The sequence below is a fragment of the Bos indicus genome, chromosome 1 (genome assembly GCF_029378745.1).
Source record: "Bos indicus isolate NIAB-ARS_2022 breed Sahiwal x Tharparkar chromosome 1, NIAB-ARS_B.indTharparkar_mat_pri_1.0, whole genome shotgun sequence".
Taxonomy (NCBI): domain Eukaryota; kingdom Metazoa; phylum Chordata; class Mammalia; order Artiodactyla; family Bovidae; genus Bos; species Bos indicus.
The window spans coordinates 53,745,653-53,771,714 of record NC_091760.1 but is presented as its reverse complement, the minus strand read 5'-3'; the positions used below and the strand labels follow the sequence as shown (position 1 = coordinate 53,771,714).

Below are 26,062 nucleotides of genomic sequence, written 5' to 3'. Positions count from 1 at the left end.
TTGCTTTGCACTTGCTTGTGCATCTCTTTCAATCAATCACACACACAGGCACACTGTAGAGTTAGTAAGGTAAAGCAGAAAACGTGTTTACTAGGAGAACAAAGAACTAAATCTCTGAGCATCTTTACCTTGTCCTGAAGAATTCTGGATGAGCCACCAAGATGAAAGGTTGCTGCTACAAGCCATGACCCTGGGATTCTTGGCTTTTGGAGGAGAGGAATTCAATCCTGGGCCAGTGACGAGGCTTGATTGCTCAGAGCTTTTTGTGTAATAAAGTTTTATTAAAGTATAAAAGAGACAGAGAAAGCTTTTGACATAGACATAAGAAGGGGGACAGAAAGAGTGCCCCCTTGCTAGTTTTTAGCAAGGAGTTATATACCTTTTAGCAAGCTGCTAGTTAGAGAAAGGAAATGCCTCAAAACTGAGAGTTGCACCAGGCCCCTCACCCACAACATGCACTTTGAGATAACATTGGCACAAGGTGAGTCATTCAGGGCCATAAAACAATTGACAGGAACCTTGAAGAAAGGCAAATTTCCAAGCAAATACATAGTTCATTAACATAGCTTAAGAAAGATACTTCCATGAGAAAAATGCATTGGTTAGCTCAAGGTCTGAGATAGTTAAGTCCAGGTGGAGCCAGGTGTCTCCATAACAAAACAGGATTAAAAGAGAAAAGAAAAAAAAAAAAAAAGTTTGCCATTTGCAGTTTTATTTCCTCCTGCCCCTTGGGGACCTCAGGCCTCCCTACTGAGGCTGTTAACATTCTCACTACCAAACAGTCTATAGACTCCTGGACTGAGTCACCTCAGGCCAAACAACTAACAGGGAGGGAGCACAGCCCCATTCATCAGCAGAATTTGAATTAAAGGTGTACTGAGCATGGCCCTGCCCACCAGAGCAAGACCTAGGTTCCCCTCAGTCAGTCCCTCCCATCAGGAAGCTTGCACAAGGCTCAGCCTCATCTACCAGAGGGCAGATAGAAAAAGCAAGAAATATAATCCTACAGCCTCTAGAACAGAAACAACAATCACAGAAAGTGAACCAAAATGATCACATGGATCACAGCCTTGTGTAACTCAAAGAAACTATGAGCCACATGCCGTGTAGGGACACTGAAGATGGACAGGTCATGGTGAAGAGTTCTGACCAAACACGGTCCACTGTAGAAGGGAATGGCAAACCACTTCAGCATTCTTGCCTTCAGAACCACATGAACAGTATGAAGAGGCAAAAAAGATATGACACCGGAAGATGAGTCCCCCAGGTTGGTAGGTGTCCAATATACATATGCTATTGGGGAAGAGCAGACAAATAGCTCCAGAAAGAATGAAGAGACCAGGCCAAAGTGGAAACAACACTCAGTTGTAATGAAAGAACAGTCCGATATGGTAAAGAACAATATTGCATAGGAACCTGGAATGTTAGGTCCATGAATCAAGGTAAATTGAACATGGTCAAGCAGGAGATGGCAAGAGTAAACAATGATATCTTAGGAATCAGTGAAATTAAAATGGATGAGAATGGGTTAATTTAATTCAGATGATCATTAAATCTACTACTATGGGCAAGAATACCTTAGAAGAAATTGAGTAGCCCTCATAGTCCATAAAAGAGTCCGAAAAATGGCAGAATGATCTCGGTCTGTTTCCAAGACAAAACATTCAACATCCCAGTAATCCAAGTCTATGCCCTAATCACTAATGCCAAAGAAGCTGTGGTTCTGTGAAAACCTACAAGACCTTCTAGAACTAACACTAAAAAAGGATGTCCTTTTCAACACAGGGGGTTAGAATGCAAAAGTAGGAAATCAAGAGATACCTGGAGTAACAGGCAAGTTTGGCCTTGAAGCACAAAATGAAGCAGGGCAAAGACTAACAGAATTTTGACAAGAGAACACCCTGGTCATAGCCAACAGCCTTTTCCAACAACATAAGAGATGACTTTACACATGAACATCACCAGATGGTCAATACTGAAATCAGATTGATTATATTCTTTGCAACTTAAAATGGAAAAGCTCTTGATACAGTCAGAATAAACAAGAATGGGAGCTGACTATGGCTCAACCCTGTGGCTCATATCATGAGCTCCTTATTGCATAATTAAGGAAGAAATTGAAGAATGTAGGAAAAACCACTAGACCACTCAGGTATGACCTAAATCAAATCCCTTATGATTATACAGTGGAGATGACAAGTAGATTCAAGAGATTAGATCTGGTAGAAAGAGTGAATTCCAATCCCCTGGAGTAACAGGCAAGTTTGGCCTTGAAGCACAAAGTGTACACCCACATATGGAGTTTGTACTGGAGGAAGGACGGGCTGTACTGATGAGCATGTATTTAACAATTAAGACAGTCTTGCCAGTATATTCCTATTAAAGATGGTTCTCTAAAAGTAACAAAACAAAGAATATCTAAAAGTGAACTGAAGGTCCAAAGAGAACTAGAGTCTTCAATTCCTGGGGGAAACAACACAAGATACAGAAAGATTTGCTTTGCAGTTATAATTATGGAGTCTTTATCAAATTCCAAAGGTTAATCTCACATGCAATCTTTAAACATAATGTACACTGTCAGTGATAAACTTAGCTGCTTGTTTTCCTGAGGTACCCAGACATGCCTGGATAGTGAGTTGGTTGTGGAGTAGATTGACACCTATCCCTTTTATATCCATACTACCCTACTGATTATTTAATGCTGTTTGCATTCTGATTGGGTGGTGTCCCCACTGACTGGCTAGTGTCCCTGCCTCAAGGGTTTATAAATATTTTGAATATACCCTTGCTTGTGAATAAATATTAAATACATACTGTACAGGTGAAAACTAGAAACAATTATGGCAACTGATTATAGGATAGACCAGATTGTCACAATATGACCAGTCATCTATGTCTGATGATACCTGAGCAGAAGGGATATAAGCACAACATGATTTATCTTATTGAGAAAGACCAAAAAAGATGGCTTAGTTTGAGAAGGTCTCTGATGGCTCAGATCTGCCTGCAATGCAGGAGACCTGGGTTTGATCCCTGGGTCAGAAAGATCTCCTGGAGAAGGGAATGGAGAATTTCATGGACAGTAGAGCCTGGAAGGCTTCCGTCCATGGGGTCACAAAGAGTTGGACATGTCTGAGCAACTAACATCTTCAGTCTGGGCTTCCCTGGTGGCTCAGATGGTAAAGAATCCTCCTGCAATGCAGGAGACCAGGGTTCAATACCTGGGTTGGGAAGATCCCCCGGAGAAGGGCATAGCAACCCACTCCAGCATTCTTGCCTGGAAAATTCCATGGACAGAGGAGCCTGGCAGGGCACAGTCCATGGGGTCACAGAGTTGAGCACACCTGAGCAACTAACACCCTTTAAATAAGGAATAAGATTGTTGGGACATAAATCCTGGCTCTTGACTCTGTGGCATTGGACAAAAATGGAGAAAATCTCTTAGATGGTTTGGAGGATTAAGCAAATGAATGTGTATAAAAGTATTCAGAATAATGTCTAACATATAGTACATAAATAAGTTTTAACTGTTATTTAAGCCTTGGAATTCAGAAATGAGCCCTGACCCCACCTTACCAACAACTATCAAATAGAGTTTCAGAAGTTGCCAAAGACTATTTTGCCTTATAATCAAAAAGGATAAGAGTACTGGGAATAAAAAATACTCATATTTTTATTGCCTAAAAGTTATGGCCAACCTAGACAGCATATTGAAAAGCAGAGACATTACTTTGCCAACAAAGGTTTGTCTAGTCAAGGCTATGGTTTTTCCAGTGGTCATGTACGGATATGAGAGTTGGACTGTGAAGAAAGCTGAGTGCTGAAGAATTGATGCTTTTGAACTGTGGTGTTGGAGAAGACTCTTGAGAGTCCCTTGGACTGCAAGGAGATCCAGCCAGTCCATTCTACAGGAGATCAGTCCTGGGATTTCTTTGGAAGGAATGATGCTAAAGCTGAAACTCCAGTACTTTGGCCACCTCATGCGAAGAGTTGACTCATTGGAAAAGACTCTGATGCTGGGAGGGGTTGGGGGCGGGAGGAGAAGGGGACGACAGAGGATGAGATGGCTGGATGGCATCACTGACTCGATGGACGTGAGTCTAAGTGAACTCCGGGAGTTGGTGATGGACAGGGAGGCCTGGCATCCTGTAATTCATGGAGTCACAAAGAGTTGGACACGACTGAGCGACTGAACTGAACTGAAAGTTTCCACAGGCAAAAAAATGTATTTTAGAGGGAAAAAATTAATAACCAACCACATCTTAGTTCTTAGGACTCTATTTCAATATACCCCCTAGGAGATGATCTTTCCTGTAACTGACTAGGTATAGGATGCTTTTTACAATGTCTTAGCATTTTATGAATTTGAAATTGACTCTAGGATTATTTATCAACACGTGTGCACTCAGTTGTCTCCAACTCTTTGCAACCCCGTGACTGTAGTCCACCAGGCTCTTACATCAATGGAATTTTCCAGGCAAGAACACTGGAGTGGGTTGCCATTTCCTTCTCCGGGGGCTCTTCTTGATCCAGGGATCGAACCTGAGTCTCCTGCATTGGTAGGTGGATTCTTTACCACTTGTGCAACGTGGGAAGCCCAGGGTTATATATGCTCTATATTTATTAAGACATTGCTTTCAAACAGGTTTTTGCAATATACCTTAGCCGGGTTTGGAAGTGCTTGTCATACTCCAAGACCTGCCAGCACTAGATATTTTCAATATTTTGCTAATAAAAAGAGGCATCTTGGTTTTGTGTTAATTTACATTTATAATGCTTTAAACAAATGAGACATCTTTGCTAAATATTTTAGCTTGATGCCTGTGTTTCTTAGAAACAGCTTGAAAGGATTTGTGCAATTATATCAAAAATTACAGTAAAAATTGCTTACATAATTATAGGTAAAAGATCATTAAATGTTTAGGGTTTTAAAAAATATAGCACAGCTTTAAAAAGAGGTATAGTAAATTCTTTCGAGATCAAATGATTAGATGAAATGATTCAAAGAATGTATAAATTAAGAAAGTCTATTTTATGTGTTTCTTAAAAATACTTAATGCAGACTGAGGTAGAGATTAGGTGATCTGGGATAGCATGAGAAGGGAGGCCCAGTTTAACCAGACTGGGTTTAAAAGGAAAAATATGGCTAAGGTAGTGCCAAAACAATGAGTAAACTTTTAAACATATTACTGGGAAAGAACATTTAATGAAGTACTGAACTTTGTGTAAGACAGTGGTGTTTTCCAAGAGAATACTTACTTTCTTAATTTGAAATGATATTGAACTTTATTATCCAACAGATAGAAATATTACTGAAGTCAGTAACATTGATCTTGTACAAATCAATGAATTGACAGGACATTCTAGCGATTTCAGCTAAGGCAGATAGAAGATGAGGCAGAAAGAGAAAGCTTTTCTCTTTAGAAAGTGGTCTCCACGCTGCCTCTAATCTATATTATATTAGATAAAAAGAACCCCATTAGTCAAAGATGGTATGTAGGACAGAATCTGGGTGGCCACGGCAAAGACACATATGAAACAGAAAGCATTAACGTAAACGTACTTTTACATATCTCTGGTTGTTATCTCAATATCTGGTTGATTGGGAATTCTTAGTCTGAACTCTTAAACAGCTGATAAGGAGTGATGTACAATTTATAAAATACAAGGTTCCAAGATCATTAAAGGAAGAGCAAGCCTCTACTACTCAAAACTTAAAAGTAACTCTCTGAAGGGACATTTAGCAGGCTTTACAGAGAAAAATTCTGAAGAGATGATAAACAGCTGCTCCTTTTAGCTACATCTGATTCTTCAACAGAGAGGAATGCAATAGAGGGCATTATCACAGAGACCTGATGGAAAGGAATTTCAGAGAAAAGCAAGCCTCCAAGGGTAAACTCTATCGCAAAAGAAACACATACATTTTTTTAAAATCATGGAGTAAAAGAGACCCTAAAATATTTACTGGGAACTTTGCTTTGGGCCAAATTTGAGGTATTTTGAATGCTTTAACACAACTGAATACAAATGAAAGGTGTACATATGTGAGAAAGAGAGTGTGTTGTTAGGAGAACCTAAAGTTAAACAAAGCAAGAATAGCAGGAGTTTTAGGATGACATATGTTTATAGCTCCAGTTAAGTGGAATGAACTTGGACCCTAGTTTTCTATCCTAGGAAAGTCAGGTCATAGTCCTAGGGAGTGTATACCCAAGGGCCAGTCTCACCTGGGAGAAGTCTGAGAAGGACTGGAATTTTCCTGAGCAGGCAATTTGGTCTTCCTAGGGCTTAAACTAAATCAAGGAGTGACTGAGCAGTTTGGTAGCCCCTGAACTGCTGCTGGGGAAATCTCTACATGTCTGGAGTTGGAAGTCAGTTACAGATATTCATTTAAAGCATCCAAGAGGAGGCTGTAATGTAATAGTTTAGAACAAAATTTCCACTCCTGCAAGTGTCTGGGCATTTCTCATTGACCCAGACACCTATGATTTCCTTACTATACAATGTATACTTAGTTACTGACCACAGCAGGGAGCGGCTGCCCAGGATCCCCAGTTACTGATCAAAATATTCATACAACGTTGGTTTTGTCTACATGTCTGGAAGAAAACTAAATCCAGGAATTGGTGCCTTCTCCAGCACAAACCAGCTGATAGAGCACGCTGAGGTGGGAAATGGGCGGTGGGTGGGTTGCGGGGGGTGGGTTGGGGGGGACAGACTGAAACTGGGCAGAACTTTCCTCCAAGAAGCCTAATTTACTTAAGTTCAGGATTCTCAGTTTTATGAGAGTATATTAAAATATCATGTTACAATGTGATTAGGAAATTATTTGTCTTATCTATATTCTGAAATAATAATGATCAATATTTATGGAACATGTTCTACATACCAGGCATGTTGCTAAGCATTTTAAATACAGTTTGCTTCTTCACAGCAAATCTCAGAAGTCCTGTCTACCTCACTTTAAAAATTAAGAAACTAAGCCTCAGAGAAAAATATACAATTGCTTAATGGTGGAACTGGTATTCATGTCAAGGATTATTTGCCCCTAGAGATTATGATCCTAACCACCACAACTTATTATAACTTTTCATGAAAATTTGCTTATAAATCTGGGAGATGACACCAGTTATTGTTTAGACAGAAGGATTTCCTCCACAGTTTGGGGAAATGTGGAAAATCTAGTTTTCCTTCTCAGGTTGCAGCAACACAAAAACATAAATTATCTTTTAGTATTTTTTTTCTAATGTCCCAAGTCCCAAACAACATAAATCTAATGAGAATTAAATCTTAATTTGTTAAGTTCTTTCTTAGGTATTAAAAAGGAGCTTTACTTAATGACTCCCTTGAGACAGTATAAATAAGTAGCCAACTTCAGCTTCTTATTTTAGAATTCAAAAGTCACTTGATTCTGCTAGATAAACCACATTTCTTTTTCTTCCCCCACACAGGGAGAAAAGATGTATCCTTGGGTCAGCTAACAAGCTTCTGTAGTGTAACCAGAGGAATAATCAGAGGTGAGAATACACTCTCAGACACGAATTTCCGTAAATACTTTTCAGAACAAACATTTCTCATCCCTCTTTCACAACTTTATCAGAAGATTATGATGTCTGTCCTTTGTGTTTTATCATTTTTGCCAAATTATTTGAAATATTTCAGCATGATCCTCCAAGAAAACCTTTTAGTAAGCACATTTTTTGCAACTGTAGATATCTGCCCTAAATCAATCTACAATTCACAGTTACAAAAAACAGTCACAATTTTTTATTAACAGAAAAATAATTTTTGTGTCATTCTTGCCCTATTTTAAGTTTTAGGTACATACAACTTAGGAAAAAAATCTTACCTTACTTAGAAGTGTAGGCCTCCCAGAAGTCCATATCACTAAGCAGTCCATAAGAATACAGGTTGAATTCAGGTGTGAGAGGTTGTACTGATGAATACAGTCTGAGTCAGAAAGCAAAGTCTAAAGGTGTATTTGATTACCTGCCTATGATAGTTCAAGGAAACCAATAATGTAAGGCAAGACTCCTGACCCTACGCAGATCAGGGTCAATACAGATGTTTAAAGTCCAGAAATCAGGACGCCCAGTTACAGATAGTATAATGGAGCAGCTGGCCCCTTTGGGAGCATGCTTTGCATGCCATCCTTCACCATCAGCAAGACCCAGGCAACCTCCCTGGGGTGGGACTGCTCTCTGGTCTCCAGGTGCAGAGCAAGCCTATCTAGTTGGCTAGATTACTACAATCACCTGCTGCTGATTGCAGCGAGTGCTGATGGTGCCATGCAAAAGAGCCATAACCTTGCACAGAGTCACAGCACATCTGCACCTACAATTCTCATTGCAGTTCTGACTGGGAGCATACTCAAGATGAACACACTCAGCTTCAGAGAATAGCTTTCTTTGTAAAGACTCCCCTGAACTCTGTGGGGAGACCTTAGCAGTGCGTGCCTCTGATTTATGCTATTGCTATTATAATTATTGGGTGTTTACTTTTCTCTCTCACACATACACTCACGCATGTGGAAGACACTAGGCATCATGCTTTACTCACTCCTGTAACCCCAACTAGCAATGTGCCTACTACATACTAGCACATAGTAGGTGGTCAGTATTTGCTTGTTACTTCACCAGGACATTAGACTCTTTGAAAGGACTTCAGCAGGACTCTCTTGTCTGATCAAAAGGCACACCAAGTCCTTGATCCTGTGGCCCTGGCTGACTATCTAGCCTCTGTGCATTACTGCCCACATCCACTTAGCCGCCTGCCAATAGAGACACTTGGAGGAGAAGGCAAGGTACATTGCGGGAGGGAGAACTCTTCCCACTTCCTCTCCCTCCTTCTTCTACTCAGCTCTCACCAGTGGTGAGTCTTTTACTACTCCCTGAAAGCTGAATTGGAGGTTGCTGTTCCCCTCCCAGGATCCCCAAAGTCACCCATGCCAACTTAAATCACTATTTAATAAGATTCATTATGAAATAAGATCAAACAAGGGCTTCCTTTAAAGACACAGGCAATCCCAGCTTTCACCTCTGAGTCCCCAGGGCCACACAGTTCCTTATACATCACAGCCACTCTAATATTAGTTTAAGGAAATAGCTAAGATCCTAAAGCCCACACATGGGGAGAACAGACTTTCACAGAATCTCAAAATAGAAGAATCAGATAGTCTTTGAACATTTTTGAAGTCTTAAGATGAAATACCATATAGGTATTTATTATGCAGAGACTGTTAAAGCTGAAGTAAAAATAGAATTACGGTTTTTAAGAATATCAATAGATGAGAGATGAGGGTTGCTCTGAGGTTAATGTCACAGAGAAAGTTACCTCAACTCAACATTTATACTATAACTAAAGACTAGATCAACAGCTGTAGGTTATGCACCTTTCCCTTGAGATGGATTTGTCACTGCCTCTCCAGGAAGGGGTACATGAAAGGAAGCAGGATGAGCCATTAGGAACTAGATTAGGGAAGCCCACAGGGTCACTGCTTGCAGAGGTTCTATTGTTAAACTCTGACAGCTGTTACCAATCCAAGTATGTATCAGTTTGGATTCTCCTCTGCCAAGTTCCTACATAATGTCTTCAAGTTGCTGGGAGGAGAAATGGCATATGGAATATTGTTAACATTGATCGTATCTATCATGCATATGCACCTACTCTAAGGCTCAGAAGAGAATTTAAAGTAACACTGGCATTTAACACTTATTAAATTTGCAAAAGTTCTGAAGAAATAAAAGTATAACTGTCGTGTAACTTGAGGATGGGAGAGTAGTTACTGCTGAATCCTCAGAGATCAAATACGGCTGAAATTAATAATCCAACCAGAGTCTTTCAACTGTCAAAACACTGCAGAAGAAAGTGAATTTGAGCTCTAACGTGGAGGAGTAGACAGACATGACTAAAATTTAGACAATCTTAAATTGGTCTGAAAGGCAGACTAAGCATTATATATTAGGCATTTGCTAAATCAGTTCTATCAATTTTTATTTCTAACAAGAAACAATCTCCTAGTACTAGCTAGTAGAAAATTTGATCTGTTAAATTCACACCCTTGTTTTCCTAGATGCTAAACGTGATGTCTGTCATCGTTTGTGCATTTCTTCCTGTCCTGGCCCATGGCTGCTACAGAATTGTCACATCGGATGCTGGGGCTTCTCATTCTTCAAGATTCTATCTGTGACCTCCTCTTTGTTCTCTGTTTTCCTTGTATTTTCACACATCTCATGTATAGAACAGCCTCAACAATTTTCAGTTTTATAGTGTGTTATCATTTAAAATTGCTTCCATGTGCAATTCTATGCATCTATTCTTCCATTCTGTGTGTCTATCTTGTTCATCCCAGGGATTCTGTTTCCTAGAGAGTCATAAAGGAGAGAAAATTAACACCCTTCAATGTTCATTTGCAGCCTGGAGGGGTCAAGGTTTTCCTTTCTTCAGGGTCTCTTGTTGACAATTTTGAAAGTTTTCTACATGGTTCCTTAAAACATGCCTCCCCCACCAGGACAAAGCCCCAGCTACCCACGGGAATTGTTAACTCAACACCCTTGGGTTCACCCTCCCTCTTTCCTTCCTTCTTTCACTCTTCTCAGGGCCCTCCACCATTTGGGTTCCCTTCCTCAGTTCAACTACTTGCATGAAAGACTTAGCTCAGGCTCTGCTTCTTGGAGAAACCCAATTACTTAAGGCTATGAAAACATTCTTTTGATTTTCTGGTTCATTCTTATTACCCTATCAATTACCAGAGCTAAAACTCAATACTCTTTTTCCACTTACAATCACAAAGAACAGCCTCAAGACTTAATATTTGAATATCAAGTATAACTTCCATAAATTCTATTCAGCCTTGCACACATTAGGTGGTTAATAAGGGAAAATTGTGGTTACTTTTAAGGCAGTGATCACTTAAGAAGAATGATGTATATGTAAATATGAAAAGAAATACATAAATTGCCCTTTTGCAGATGACTTAAAATAGCTAGAAGTAGCTATAACTACCCAGTGACATTTCTAGGATCAGTTCAGAGAGTTCTACATCTATAAACCTTCCTGGCTATTTTCTTTTCATCCTATGTTTTCTAATAAAAAGTAAAAACTTAATTCTTACGGCTTCTTATTTTATGTATATATTGATGGTTTACAGTCTTACAGAATGGAGAAAACACAATGATGTCCTTATAGCTTTGAGGTTTATAATAGCAATAATACCAATGTTTATCCACTGTAATTATCTATACATATATGTATTAATGGGGGTTGCTTTCACTAATTTTATAAAGATGGAACATGATCATCTTCTCTGTTTCTGGTTAAAAAATTAAGAAAATCTCTTGGACAAAGTACCATATTGTTATCAGCTTCACATATCAGCACAGTATTCAGAAAACCAACTGCTGAATGTGAAACTATTTTTGATTTGGAAAGGAAAAATCTAAGTATAAGTAGTAGTACCAAAAGGAACAGTTCTATGCAGCTTATGCAGACTATCAGATCAGTTAGCCACAATGCTTCTGATTTAAAAGCCAACAAAGATCATTTTATAATATTTGACAGACACCAGAAATCAAGCAACCTGAATGTAAACATTGCTGTGATTGCTTGTCACTAAAGATTGAGATGCTGTGTATTATGTTATAAATATGAAGCAAAGAAATCAAGACCCAGCTTATGAATCTCAGATATACTGGCTGACACATTCATCAATGTGGAAAACCTGGATTTTTTCCAGGGTTTCCAAAAGTACACACAAGAGTCAATACAGAGTGGCTGAGGAATCTATTTCTCTCAAAGTCTAAAGCAGATATACCTATAAATAGGCCTCAGTTACTTCCATGAACACCAGAATTATCCACATAATTAATAATAATACAATTTTTAAAGAACATTTAAAGTGTAGTTTGCTTGAACATAAAAATAACAGGTCATGTCAGTGGAAAAAATAATAAAGTGAAATCAGTTTTAATGACTGCTTTTAATTCCTGAGGAAAAATATGTATTGTTTTTGTTGTTCAGTTGCCCAGTCACGTCTGACTCTTTGAGACCCCATGGATATAAGCATGCTGGGCCTCCCTAACCCTCACTACCTCCAGAAGTTTGCCCAAGTTCATGTCCATTGCATTGGTGATGCACAATTTTAAAAAATTATTGAAGCTCTAAGTAATTCACTCCTTAGTCAAAAAATAGAATATCTTTGTTTCAATAAGCCCATCTTTTTACTTTGTATTCCACTAGAACATAGCTTTCCATAGATACACTGTCATGTATTTCCCTATTCTCCAATATTATAATCAAAATTAGATTCATATTTACATGACTGTCTTGGCAAAAACAAAATTATGAAAGTGCTCTGATCAATTTTGCTTAAAATCTTATACTATGTTGACTTGGCAACAATCAGTTGGAGTGCACAGAAAAGAGCCAGATGTTCACAGAACAACAATGACTGAGGAACAGTAGACATTACAAACAGCCACCACCAGTGGTCACCTTGTAATGGTGCAAATGGTCAACAAGTTTCAACAGGTTCCACAGCAGAAAAATCTCTCTGGAGCTCATGGTAAGACTAAGGCATCAAATACTGGGAGACAGGATGGACTTTATTGGATATGCATTATGAAGTCGTCACTCTGTAGGAAATTATATACTTGCTCTGGAAATGGGGCAATTACGTGAAATGTTAATGAATACTTTCAGACAAAAGAAGTGTCAAAATAGCAAAGTGGGATTGGATTTTATGAGGAGGTTAATTTCCAAAGTCAGCATATAAAGCAAAACACTTGCAAAGTCAAAATTACCTCTGAAAGTTCTTACAAAAATCCCTTACCACATAAGAAACAGACAGAAGTATCCCAAGTTTAACAGAAGAGTTTGTCTTTTAGAGTTTTATTATTTAAGCATGGCTACAGACTACTATTTCTTTAGTTCAAAATACTATTTTTCATTTGAGGACCCAATGTAATTGACATGCATTTCAGGTCTATGTGGTACTAAAAATACCTGCAATATATGCCTGAAGTGAAGTCAAGTGAAGGTTGCTCAGTCATGTCCAACTCTTTGTGACTTCATGGAATGTAGCCTGCCAGGCTCCTTTGTCCATGGGGTTATCCAAGCAGGTATAGTGGAGTGGGCAGCCAGTCCCTTTTCCAGGGGATATTCCCAACACAGGGATTGAACCCAGGTCTCCCACATTGCAGGTGGATTCTTTATTAACTGAGCCACCAGAGATATTCTTAATCACTATGAAATCGCTGCACTCAAAACTACACATATGACTTATAGAAAGTCACAGAACACTGTGTGGTATCAATTACCTTTAAGATTTGGTGAGGTAGTTTCACTTATATATGAAAGCAACAGAACTTGAAGTCACTCCCAACTCTAAGATATGGGTCTATGAAATGCCTTTTCTATAAGAAAGCAGTCAGTAAGTATTGATCCACAATTAAGAAAATCAGAAAACCCCAGTGCAAAATGCTACCTCTGACCTGTCACCACTAAGCCTCTAGGTCAGCACCCATGTCAATCACCTAAGTCTGAATTCATAGTTTAGATTTTTGACTCAGTGTCAGAACTGATGGTCCTCTGACACAGGACTGTGTCAAGGTTGGGTCAGATTTTTGGTATAAGCTTTAGCAACAGACCTACGTTTGAACCACAGAGCCACTTTTGTGTTTTGTTTTTCACTTTTTGAGATAATTATAGGTTAATGTACAGTTGTTAAGAAATAAGACAAAGAGATCCTAGGTACCCTTTACCCAGTTTCCCTGAAAGATAACATCTTGCAAAACTAGTATAATATTAGAATGAATGTGTTAGTTTCCTAGGACTGCCATAACAAACTACCACAGTTTAGGTGGTTTAAACAACTGAAAGCTATTTTGTCACTGTTCTGGAGGCTTGAAGTCTGAGAACAAGTTGTCAGCAAGGCTAGTTCCTTCTGAGGTCAAGAGACCTCAGAAGCTAAAGTTCAGGTGAGCTGAACACCTCAAGGTCTTTGCTGTCAAGGTTGGTTTCTCCTGGTGTGTAGATGGCTGTCTCCCCGCTGGGTCTTTATGTCTCCCCTCTGTATGTGTCTTAGGATTTCTTCTTAAAAGGAAATGACTCATATTAGATTAGGACTCTTCCTAATGACCTCATTTCAATGTAGGAACCTCTTTAAAGACTGAATCTCCAAATATTATTACATTCTGAGATCTTGGTAGTTAGGATTTCAACTATGAATTTTGGTGGGGGAGGTGTTAAATTCAGTCTGTAACAACTAGGGTATTGATATTCATACAGTTAAGATACAGAACATGTCCATCACCACAAGATTAGCTCATATTGACCTTTTTAGGCACATTTATCTTCCTCCTCTCACCCTACTCGAAGGCAATGGCACCCCACTCCAGTACTCTTGCCTGGAAAATCCCATGGACAGAGGAGCCTGGTAGGCTGCAGTCCTTGTTGTTGCTAAGAGTCAGGGACGACTGAGAGACTTCATTTTCACTTTTCACTTTCATGCATTGGAGAAGGAAATGGCAACCCACTCCAGTATTCTTGCCTAGAGAATCCCAGGGACAGAGGAGCCTAGTGGGCTGCCGTCTATGGGGTCGCACAGAGTCGGACACGACTGAAGTGACTTAGCAGTCTCACCCTACTTAACCCATTAACCCCTGGAATTTATTCATCTTTTCTCCACTCTATAATTTTGTCATTTTGAGGATGTCTTATAAATGGTACAGATAGTGTATTACTTTTAGGGATTGTCTTTTTAAACCTAGCAGAATTCTCTGGTGATTCATCCAGGCTGTTGCATGTGTTACTAATGCATTCCTTTTCCAAGGCTAAGTAGTATTCTATAGTGTGAGTACTACAGTTTAACCACTCACTAGTTGAAGGACATGAGGGCTGACTTCAGTTTTTGGCTGTTACCAGTAAATCTGCCATAAGTATCTATGAACAGGTTCTGAGTGAGCACAGTGTTCATTTGCAGGGATAAATACCAGGAGTGCAATTGCTGGAATATTTTGTTTTTTTAAGAAACTGCTTATTTCCCAGAATAGCTGTACCATTTATATTCCCTCCAGCAGTATGAGTAATTCACTAGCAATATGAGTGATCCAATTTCTCTAAATCTTCACCAGCATTTGGTGTCACTATTTTTTAATCAGCATGTGGTGCTGTCACCATTTAGCTATTCTGATAGGTAGGCAGTACTTCATTCTGAGTTTAATTTGCATTTCCCTGTTACCTAACAATGTTAATATCTTTTCACATGCTAACTTATATATTCCAGTGAAATGTCTGTTTATGTTTTTCCTCATTTTCTAATGATTTGCTTATTTGTTGTTGAGTTTTAAGCACATTTTATATATTCTAAATACTAGTCCTTTGTCAGACACATGGTTTACAAATATTTTCTGTCTGTAGCTTGTCTTTTCATCCTTCTAACAGAGACTTTTGCAGAGCAACAGTTTTTAGTTTGAGACTTTAGGTCTTACTCTTACATTGTATTTTAATTGATTTTTTCTGATACAGATTCAGTGGGGAAAGGTAGGGATGTCATTCCTGTACTCTCCGCAGAGTGTGTAATTTCCTTGGTTCTGTCTCGCCGTGGAAAAATTTGAAGTGGTAGACCAGTGTTGCAGCTCGTTTACAGCTCAGTTTTATTTGACAAACAAAGGAAAATATATTCTCAAGGCATGAGGGCAGGTTGATCCAAAAAAAGAGAGGGGCTTAATTTTGGCTCCTCTTTTTATATATTTTTTTCTCCTCCCCCTGAGCCTGCCCTATGTAAATTGGGCCAGTCAGGAGGGCTGTTTGTTTCACCTGAGGTTCTCACTCCAGTCCTCAGACCTTCCTTTGTTCCATTTTGGAGGGCTTTTTCCTTTGTCTTTTAGCCAACACTATTTTGGATTCCTTTTTCCTATTCTAACTACCTAACCCTACTACAGAGTGGGGTGGAACTCCAGGGTCCCACACAGTCTCTGCTGGCACTCAGGGGTGGGCAAAGTTCTCCTTTCTGCCTAGGAGGGACAAAAGTTCCAGTTTCCTATTCAGCCTTCTCTCCCACCACCCCCGTAGCGGGGCATGGCACTTTCTTACAGCCTCTAGAAAATACAAGCCTCAGTTCTCCCACCACCATTTTTCTGTGATGTTTGGTATAAATTGAGAGGCTATTGTCTAAGTTTTCTGTCTTGCTAGGATTTCCCTTTCTGATTTGTTTAGTAGAGAGAACAGATTTTTGTTTTGGCCCTTTCATCTATGCCTGTTGGCATTTCCAGTTGCCAGAGTCTAGGATTCAAGGGCTTCCCTGGTGGCTCAGACGGCAAAGAATCTGCCTTCATGTGGGAGACCTGGGTTCGATTCCTGGGTCAGGAGGAAGGCTAAGAGAAAACCCAAGGAATTCTCTACACTGTAGCTCCTTGGGTCCTGGATGCCCTAGCCTGTTGTCCTTTCTCTTTCTACCTTTCAGAGCCTTATATTATTCTATATACAGTGTTCAGGGTTTTTATTGTACTTAGTGGAATAAAAAGAGACAGGTGCTTCCACTTAGTCTGCCTGGAAGCAGTGATAGGGAAGCCCTTCTCTGTCACTTTAGCTTCTGTGAGACCCGGGAAACACCTACCTCATAGGGTGGTGCAGAAGACTAAACAAGACAATATATAAGGTGCGTGGCCCACTGTAGACAGTGAACTACTGAATTGTTTCTCTTTGAAATGAAAACTGTGCTACCAGCTTTCTGACCTTTCAGGTGCATTTTACAAGACTTCCTCTGAATCTTCTAGTTCCAGGGATCAGTATCTGCCAGACCTTTACATCCTCTCAATACCAATAAGACTATTCCTGCCTTTCCCCCTTGGAGTTGGCTATTTCATATAGGGATGTGATTTCCTTAACAAAGCCCCTTGTCTATAGCAGACACTCAAACATCTACTCAAATGCAAGTTCCTCCTGTATCATTGTGAATTTTAGGAATGCCTTGGGGGAAATTCTCTCACAATAGGGCCATTTCCCCAGTAACAGAATAGGAATGACACCAGATATTTACCTCATAGTAACAGTGGCTCCACATGCCAACCTTCTCATCTGAATCATATCCACACCTTAAAAAAAAAAAAGGCACACTACCAGAATAATGCAATAAAATCCTCCCATTATCACTGGTCTTTCCCTGACTTCCCCCCTCCGCACAGTTCCACCATTGTTCCACAGAAGGGGGAAGTAAAATTATAGTGAAGACAGCAAAACGGAAGAGGAGACAGTTACCAGCAGAGTCAAAGACTACTGTGTAAGGGAGATACATACAGACACCACAAGGGAGGATTCAGGCTTCCCTCCCAGCAGTCACAAACCAGAATTTCCTTCACTGTAGAACAGCAATACAGGGACATAGATAGTGTAATGTACAGATACAGAGTCCTATTTCTCCTGAACTAAATTCTTGGATGAGAGCTATGCATAATCAAATGTAACTGTAACATTCCAAAAGCACATTATTGAGTGAAGAACACTTTTAAAATAATTTTGCAACTCTAAAACAATGGACTATGCAATGAGAGTTTCTTTTGGTTATTAAATAGTTATTTAGAGCTGGAGACAATAACCCTGAGGTTCCAGATTCTGACAAGTTAAAGTCATCTGAAGGTGAAGATGATCTAATGTGTTTTGAGAAACCTCAGGTATGTCGATTTGGTTGCCACTCCAGTGGTCTGTTTAAAACATTTACACTTCCTTAAAAACAATAAATGAATCCATCTAACTTTTTACAGGCTCATTTTAAAAGATTTTTCTGGAAGATGTAAATTCAGAATCTCCAACCTACTTTGAAGGAGAGTTGAAGGATAAAAATTCCTTAGAAGGAGCCTATTTTATTTGAAGATCAGATGTGTGTATATTTCTGTGGAATGGATTTTGTTTCTGCATGTTACACAAGGAACTCCCATTCCCAGAAACATAGATTTATCATCTCCATATGAGTCAGATATGTCCTCATATTTTTTCTCCTATTCATCTGTAGATGTCAAGTTTACCCAACCTTGGATTGTATTTCTTCAATTACCAGTGGATGTGAAGAATGTTTCAAATGACAAGGAAACTGTTTACTTACCTATATACTTTTTTAAAAGGCCTGAAGACAAGTATCATATTTCTTCAAGCTGTCATCCTAGCAACTAGGGTCCTCATTACCTGGAAAGTAATAAGCACTTATTGAATGAAAGGACTGTGAAAGGAGAAGAAAAACAAAAGGAGTTAACTCAAGCATTTATTTTTAAAACTTATGATGAGTGCTCAAGTTGAGTGTTCTAGGGGGACAAGACACTTAAAAGATTTTTATAGGCTATATTAAGGAAGGTCAATTTCATTATGAAAGTTCTTGAAGGGTATGAGAAAACTGAGGTTGTGTTATTAATAATCACAGAAGAAAATGCAAGGACATCAAGATTGGTTTAGCAGCAGTTGAGGGGACAATTTAGTTTAGTAAAAACTGGAGAGGAAATTGAGGCTAAGGTTTTTCAGGGTTCAGTGAAAATTTTTTAGTCTTTTAGAATCTAGCACAGGAAAAATAATGTAACTGGGTACCTCAGAAATACATATTTCTACTTTTCAATGGATTGAATGTTGCCTTACAATAAGAGCATTCAAAATAGCCTGTGGGGATAGAAAGGAGAAGACGACAGAAGATCAATAGAAACATGAAGGTTCTAGAAGTACAACAGGTAAACCAGAAAGCAGTAAGTTTTGTTAACAGCAGTTTGTGTTAGATAACAAAGGAAAGCAGCAAGTTGGCTTTAATAAAGGAAATATTTGGGGACAAACAGGTTATTTTCCCTGAACTAGTTAACTTTTTTCCTTCTCCTTCACTGGGAGCTTTCCTCCCAGGAGTACTTTTGGGCAAGTTAGATTTTTATTGAATGTTGATTTTATTTAAAGGATCTGATTATGAAAATATGCAATTTGAATAAGAAATATTTGGGGGGAGGTTGGAATTAAATAAAGTGTATAATAAAGAGCTATCAATATTTGCAGTTTGAGAAGTATGGTAGATTAAATATCCTAAACAACCATTCACAACCTAATCTAAGAATTTATGTAAATATTTTAAAAATCTTCTATAAAATGTCAATAGACAAAATTAAGGAACATAAGAAAAAATTCCCTCAAATTACTTAAAACCAGGAATGTTGAATAAATAGGCACCAAATCCATTTCTTGACCTGTCAGTTTCTGAGGAACCCTAGAGAGTCTCAAAGAGATTCTTTGTGAGCGAAAATGAGGAAGAACTAAGTCCTATGTCCCATCTAGTTAGGGAATCTAATAGAACAAGTGTTAGTCACTCAGTCATGCCCAACTCTTTGAGATCCCATGGACTGCAGTCCACCAGGCTCCTCTGTCCATGGGATTCTCCAAGCAAGAATACTGGAGTGGGTAGCCATTCCCTTCTCTAGGGGGTCTTCCTGATCTAGGGATCAAACCTGGGTCCCCTGCACTGTGGGCAGATTCTTTACTTTCTGAGCCACCAGGAAAGCCCTAGTATTCTAACAAAATATCCTAATACTCTAATAGAATATCCTGCATAAAATTTTGACTCCTTCAGAATATAAGGTAAAAAAAGAACATTGTCCTAAAAGATGACATCAAGAAAACATGCCTTTCAAACATGGTGCTAGGTGAAGGGAAAATAAAAACAAATGTCTCCCAGAGAACATACAAACATCAACTTGTTGTCAAGTTCACTGTCAACACTCAAGCTACCTGTGTAGTCCAAGGAAACCCGAAGCACAAAACTAATTTGCAGTTGTACTGGATTAGTTGTACCTCCAGGATACTAAGATAAGAAAATATCAATCCTCTATAGGAACTTAACAATCACCCAGAACTCTTAAGAATTCCCACAGATAAAACTCCAAGAAAACTGAGCACCTCCTTACACATACCAAAAGACAAACCACAAAGTAATAATGAAAACATATTATGAGTAAGAACTGTCAGAAATAGACCCATAAACATTTCAAATATCAGAATTATCAATGAGAACAAAAAGCAAATATATTTAAAGAAACGAGATCTTTGAGAATGAGCTAGGAACAAGAGATTTCAAAGAATAAGAACTAAGAGATTTAAAACACAATCAAACAGAATATGTATAAAGGAATATAGTGCATAAAATGTAAAGTTCAGAGTATGAATTAAAAAGCTAATTTTATTTGCTCTGTCTACACTGGAGGTATAATTTGAAAAAAAAAAAACCCAAAATGCATCTTAGAAGGACTGATACATAAATATAAGGGAGACAGCAAGAGACATGGAGAACAGAATGAATAGAATAGAATAGAATGTCTAACTGGAGTTCCAGAAGGACATGAGAACCTGAGGAAGAGATGGATAATGGCTGATAATTTTTATAAGTATTAAAATATCAAGATTTCCTAAAAGTCTGAAGCAGAAAAAAATAAAACCATACATTGACACATCATAAGTATTAAAGAAAGGTAGATTTTGAAGTTAGTCAGAGAGAAGTTGAAAGACAGCCTATAAAATAAAGGCACCAGAATAATGGTTGAACTCTTAAAAGACTATCATGGAAAGTAGAAGATGGAGAAATAATATATGTAAGATAACATCATTCCATACCTAAAGACATTCTGAAGAAAAAAGATATTAAATTATTCTGTTTTTTTACAACCAGAATAAATTCACTAAGTAAATTCTAATGAATGTGATTCAAAAAGAAGGGAAATGATCACAGACGTGAAATGTAAAAAGTAATGTCTAGCCTCTAGCCCACATCTAATTTGGCAACATAAAAGTACAAAAGCACATTGCTCAGATCTCCCTTTCAGGGAGAACCTATAACAAGGAATACAAGCCACTGACAATCTCTAGCTGTAGCATCTTCAGGATCTACTGTTGTGTTTGGGCCAAAGACAATCCTCCCCAGACAGCTCCCAGCCAATGACAGAAAAACAGCAGTACTGGAATGTGATTACTTCTGGCCAATGCCAGCATTCTGTGATGCTGTCTTTGCTCTGTAGCTCTCTGTCAAACTCAAGATACCTCAGCCTCACACTTTTCCTATCTAATCTGTCCTTCATTCCCTGACCTATTTCATAAATGTCAGATCTGCATCATAGTCAGAAGGCTTTCCCTATTCCTGCTTACTTTCCTCTTTATATTTCACAGGCATTACCAGCAAAAATAAACAAACAACAAAAAAACTTCATCAGGTCAGGGCTAAGAGTAGGAAAGGCAGTATTAGGGTTTGGCTCATTCATAGCAATGGGGTTCATGGGCAAAAATAGGAGAGAGGTGGTGGTGCTTAAATACCATAAACCAGAGACCCCCAAATTACCTTAACAACCAGCAAATTTAGAAGGCGGCTAAGTGGCTTATCCCACAGGGGATTGCAGTGTCTAGAGACAAAACAGACCAGCAGTTAGTAAGGATGCTGCTACCACATACAAACAAAATAAGGTAAGAATGGAAAAGCAGAAAGCTGAATGCAGTCATCTCTTTTAAAAGTCACATTCTTCTGTGTAGTTCCCAAACTCAATCAGGTTTTCCCGGAACTTACTGACTGAAGAGGTGGTTGAGTCCTCAGGATGAAGGACTTCTCAAAACCATAGTAGATATGTACTGTAAAGATTCCACTAGTTATTTTCCAAAGAAAATTATGGCCATTTACTTGAACACAGGGGAAAGGAGAATACCCAGATATCCCAAGACTTTGGGGCATCAGGTTTTTATGAACACTGATAATAAGAGAACACAGTCAAGGTTCCTCTGTTAGAGGGGGACATGCAAATTCCAGGTAAGAAATGGATTACACTGACTTACTGTACATTTACTTGGTTTGCAGAACCACACATCATCAGTTTCTTAGTCTTCAAACAGATAATTAGGATTGACATATTTGTCAGTTAGCATAACCCCCATAACGGGTCCTTGTCCTAGGGGCAGGAGCTATAAGAGGGGGGAAGCCTCTGAAATAATTTTACACTACATATACTAGTAAATATACAACAATATCATATTCCAAAAAGAATACAAGGGTGGTGGTCCCTATTCTATTTCTATTTAATTTGCCACTCTGATCCTAGAGAAATCAAGTGCATCCAAAGAGTGTCTACAGACCACGGCAAGCTCACCAACTAGTAGCCCCTGTCACAGCCATTGTGCTGAATGTGGTTTCATTGCTAGAGCAGATTAATAAGGCCTCAGGTACATGGCACACAACCAGAGACATAACATTTTTTTTTTTCTGATCCAACCAGGAATGAAAATAGAACACTTGCATTCATGTGAAACAGACAAAATTTCTCTATAATTTTGCCTAAAGGACAGCTAACAATGTCCTCACTTAATAAGGCCCTCTGTCCAAACACAGTCTAAGAGATCTGGACCATCAGCTAGGATTCACCTTACCAGTTAAAGCCACAAGATCAAATGCAATGGTAAAGCTATGGTTACAACCACAAGATCAAATGCAATGGTAAAGCTATGGTTACTCCAAGTCCCACTCAGGCAGAGAAGCCCATGGGAAGCCTGGAGAAGCCATCTCCTGAACAAGTGTGGACTATGACAGCAATGTATAGTTGCATTGAAAGTGAAACTCACACAGTCAAGTCCAATTCTTTGTGATCCCATGGACCATAGCCCAACAGGCTCCTGTGTCCATGGAGTTCTCCAGGCAAAAATACTGAAGTGGGTTACCATTCCCTTCTCCAAGGGATCTTCCTGACTCAGGGATAGAACCCAGGTCTCCTGTGTTGAGGACAGATTTTTCTTTACCATCTGAGCCACCAGGGAAGCCCAAAGTTCCATTAGCACCTCCTGTAAAGAGAAAACTTGCCACAAGGAGTACAGTTGGCTAACAACTTCCAAGGACTGTGCTTTTGAAATCTATCACAGCACTCAAATCTCCTCAGGCAGGCTGTGCTCAGGCACTCTGGTATAAGATCCTGGCCATTTTTCCTTAAAGGGCATTCTTTGCTCCAGAGCTCCCTGTTAGGTTGACCAAATGACTTTCTCTGACACTTACCTAGTTTGAAGTGCTTTGTTCTTAGTTCTCCTTCTTTTACAAGTATCAGACCTAGATCACAGTCTAAACACTGTAGTTGACTACACCTGAAGATCCTGCACTTCTTGACATTTGCTTTCCCAGAGGTTCTGAACTAACAGTCAACTATAAATCTGATGATACTACATGCAGCACAGCCCCTACTGCTAACAGAAAACATCTAGCACTTTCTATTGATGCTGAAACAATTATGAAATATTGTTATTTTTTTCCCTTCATTTTCATATCTACTGATTTAGCATCCTTAGTCCAGCAACATGATTAACCTTACCTAATGAAAGAGAACCACATGGTTCTTCTATACTTTGAAAAGCATCCATCGTAGAACAGATCTTTGGGATATGCCCATATCAGATTCACACTTTTTTGTTATTGATAAGTTTTATTTTAAAAGTGAAAGGTAATAATACCAGAATGGTATTGTTGGATAAGCAATTACTCTAGACTCTCTCATAGAACCCAATCCCTTAAAAGAAGCCAAATCAGCTCAAATAGTCGAACTTGTAGTCATACAAAGGGCATGTTAAATTGCCAATAAATATGATACACACACATTACTGATACGATTTTGGAAGTTCATTCCAAATAGTTCAGGACTTTGAAATGCTATGGAAACCCTAAGATTTTCTACCTGAGAAAGTTGCTATCATCAAGATAGAAGCCTATAATAAAAAAGACAACCATAGTATACCACCATTCTTAATAGGTGGTGTTAACAAAAGTTCTAGTACAAATGCACTCTCTTACAGAACAGAAAGGAAAAAACTTATGCAGAAGTCCAAGGAGTCCACAATAGAAGCATAAAATTATACCTCAAAATCTGGGCAAAAATAGAAGTCATCACATTTTAAAAGTCATGAAAAATCTGTGAAATCAAGGAAAGATGTCTGGTGTCACCAGATAACTTGCAAAGAACCCTGCTAAAACCCTCCATGAAACAGTTAATTATAATTGAGACAAATTGCTTCTGATATTAAATATTAATGGGAAACCTTTCCTAGAAGAGAGGATATGCCCAGTTTATGCTCCAATCTGTAATTAACATAATGCTAAAAAAAATGACAAAGGTAATACAGACTGAAACTACAAATGACAGGATTGGTTGAACATCTCCAAACAAATTTTATAAAACGGTTTACCCCATAGGTGAATATGTAGTAGTAGTAATAGAATATTTATTTTCTGGATGGTCCAAGACACAGCAATTGCAGTGAGCATAATTTAAAAAGAGAGACTAAGTTTTCATAACTTCTACCTAGGTCAGCCTAACATTTATCCCCATCCACTGATAGGGAAAGACATTTTGGTGGGGAGCAATTATTCATAGTTTATGAAAGGCGTTGTCCTTAATTCAGAAAACTGCACTGCTCTTATTAATCCCAAACTCTCTGTCAAAGTGGAAATATTCTTAACATAACTAGAAAGTTACAACTACTGGAGACTTTAAAATGACATTCAACTGCAAGTCAACTGCTGATTCAAGATCCTCAGAGGAAGCAGGCAACTGAGTGAAGTAGATATTTCTGCCCCAAATCATCTGAATGAGATATCCAGAACCATTATTGGCCTGACTCTACACTGACCAAGAACTGGGCAAACAAAACTGAATACACTTGGGGACCAACCAGGACAGAACTGTTTCCATTAGCACCTACTACAGTCACCCTAGAAAAGGGCGCCAAGTTTCCTTACCTCCAATATTTAAGGTACTACAGAGGCAGTATTGAACTAGGCAAGGGGACTTGGGCTGGCTTGATATTAAAGACAGCAAAAGCCATCAAGAAGTTGATGTAAACACACTCTCTTGACAGCCATAGACTAGACTTGGAGTTACTTTCCACCTTGGCCCTGGAGATTTCATGACTGCTGACCTGGTTTATACCACCAGGTAGCAGCCTGACTCATAAACCCTATACAACTCTGCCCTGACACATGCCTACCAGGTGCAAAAACCTCAGTAAGACCTTCAAAAGGAGAGATATAAAGACCAAAGGCATATGTCCTAGATTTTCTCAAGATCATAAGATACCTTTTCCTAGCCCCCAAGGTACACATGATAGTTGTAACTCCTTAGGCCAAAACATACAAAGCACTTGTTGTTGGGTTTGTTCAGTTGCTGTGTCTGACTCTTTGTGACTCTATGGACTACAGCACACCAGGCTCCTCTGTCTTCCACTGTCTCCCAGAGTTTGCTTAAATTCACGTCCATTGAGTTGGTGATGCCATCCAGCCATCTCATCTTCTGTCACCCCCTTGGCCCTCTCTAGCCTATCCAGACTTCTTTATCCTCTTCATCCATCTCTCATGCCCTGGGAGTCAGGATGGATCTGAGACTTAACGCCCAACAAATTCTAAACATGAAGCTGGTATCAGCTCCCTGAGGTCTTATGCAAGAGTCTGTTGCCCACCCCCACCCCCAGAGTAGAGGAGCATCATTCATTTTTCTACCTCCTCCAAATCGGTACTTCAAAACATTAGTGTCTAAAATTATTCAAGGATCCCTTGAAAGAACAAACACACAAAGCTGGAGCCTGAGTAGCCTCAACACAATACCTTGAAAAATTCTGACTATGCAAGCATATCAGAAAAGGACAGGTAAAACCAAGTTACCCATTTATTATTTCTACCTGTGTGAAAGGATCAGGCAAGAAGGTAAATCATATAGAAATATCCTTATCTGTAACAATTTGTAACAGGGGGAAACAGATATTCAATATCTTAATATTAGATACTGATGACTTAGATATTTATACTTACTGTTATTTGAACATTATATTGAACTTATATGCAGAATGTATCATGCAAAATGCCAGGCTAGGTGAAGCACAATCTGGAATCAAGATTGCCAGGAGAAATATCAACAACCTCAGATATGCAAATGACACCACCCCTATGGCAGAAAGTGAAGAGGAACTAAAGAGCCTCTTGATAAAAGTGAAAGAGGAGAGTGAAAAAGTTGTCTTAAAACTCAACATTCAAAAAAACTAAGATGATGGC

General features: G+C 38.9%; 1 protein-coding gene across 4 annotated transcripts in view; it reads right to left on the bottom strand.

The window, feature by feature from the left end:
* HHLA2 (HHLA2 member of B7 family) overlaps positions 1 to 26,062 on the bottom strand; it is a 161,035-nt gene that overhangs the window by 108,067 nt on the left and 26,906 nt on the right. For all 4 annotated transcript variants that reach the window (XM_070787397.1, XM_070787385.1, XM_070787386.1 and 1 more), the window contains exons 3-4: positions 18,095 to 18,174; positions 17,036 to 17,090 (exon numbers count right to left, since the gene is read on the bottom strand). The gene's annotated coding sequence lies outside the window, so the exon portion shown is untranslated. The remainder of the gene's footprint in view (positions 1 to 17,035; positions 17,091 to 18,094; positions 18,175 to 26,062) is intronic.